Genomic DNA, 1,533 nt, shown 5'->3' with positions numbered 1-1,533 from the left:
CTCAAGCAGACTAACTCAGAAATGCTTGAGTTAGTCTAGTCAATTTCAGCATATCTCTGGTGTTATCAGCTAAGTGGAGAACCAATTTCTAGAACAGGTGTATATTCTGTAAAGTAAGGGCTAAATGGCCAGCAGGATTGAATCTACCCTTGGCAATGGAAGAATAGCTCTTTAATCCCACTCTTCCAGTAGAAATAGTGAATGTTTTGGCAAATGTTTGGGATATGTAATAGTGCTGGAGAAGATCCTTGGAATAAATTAATACACTACATCTTGAATAAACACATAAAATGAAGTTCATGCTGGCTAATGATTCCTTCACAAAGTAAGATCTTCTATCCAATTTCCTACATTTTAAAGCCCCTTCTAGGTCAATGGTCTGGGTGTGGAGCCAGAGTTTGGGGATTCGATTCCCCACTGTGTCTCCTGCATGGTCTTGGGCAAGATGCACAGTCTCAGGGTATCCTCAGAAAAATGGAATGGCAAGCCACTTCTGAGTATTCTCTACCTGGAAAACCCTGAAAAGGGTCACCATGTGTCAGAATTGACTTGACAGCACGTGGTTATTATTATTATACAGAATACTGCACATTTTCTGGACAACAAGTTGCTAGTCATATGCTGAAAAAGGAATTAAACAGAGATACCAGGTGATTCGGATATAAGACTCAGTGTTGGAACAAATAAATTGTTTTCCTGTCCTCACAGTAATAAGAACAACATTGTACTTTCATCCCTAATAGTTTTTGATTTTTGATGCTCAGTCAATTTTATTATAACCAGTAGTTCTTATATCTAAAACTTACATTTAATCTGAGTAACTTTCTCATCCTCTCTACAATTTTAAACCCTCTGATATATTTATAGGAACAATTCCTGTAGGGATACAGGTAAAATGAAAACCTGTTATATCTTTGAAACACATCATTTTAATAAATTTAAGAGTATTTCAACTTGGGTAGCTTCCAAGATTTAGTGTCCCTCAAGAGATGAATCTCTGTTTCTCCTCTTTCAGTCCCTCACAAGACCCATAAATCTTTTGCCTCTGTTCTATGTAGTATGGATAAACTGAAACCAAAAGATCAAATCAGTGCAAAGTCTGAAAAACTCAGAAGTCCCACATACCAATTTTTTTTTCTAGTACTAAACTTTACATACTTTTGGTAATCAAAATATTTTGCGATATAGATGTCCTTTCACATTCTTTGTCTTCAAATAAGGCAAAATAAGCTGGAACAGTGTATCTAAATTTATTTTCTCTAGTCTAATAGCCTTCCAGTGTAATTCCTATACAAAATAACAAAAAATGTTACTTTTATTTTTCTCAAGTCTAATAGCATTCCAGTGTAGTTCCTATATAAAAAACCCAAAAAAGTTACTTGTTAAGCCCTCATATGGCAGAAGGATGAAAGGACATCATATCCATATGAGTAATGATAAAGCCTACCTACCTACCGAATGACATTTTATTTCATTAAAATTGCTTACGATGTTTGTTTACTGTGTTGTCTCTTGACTTTATATATTTCTTGA

The sequence above is a fragment of the Pogona vitticeps genome, chromosome 4 (genome assembly GCF_051106095.1).
Source record: "Pogona vitticeps strain Pit_001003342236 chromosome 4, PviZW2.1, whole genome shotgun sequence".
NCBI classification, from domain to species: Eukaryota; Metazoa; Chordata; class Lepidosauria; order Squamata; family Agamidae; genus Pogona; species Pogona vitticeps.
The sequence above is the reverse complement of the archived record's forward strand: the minus strand, read 5'-3'. Positions refer to the sequence as shown.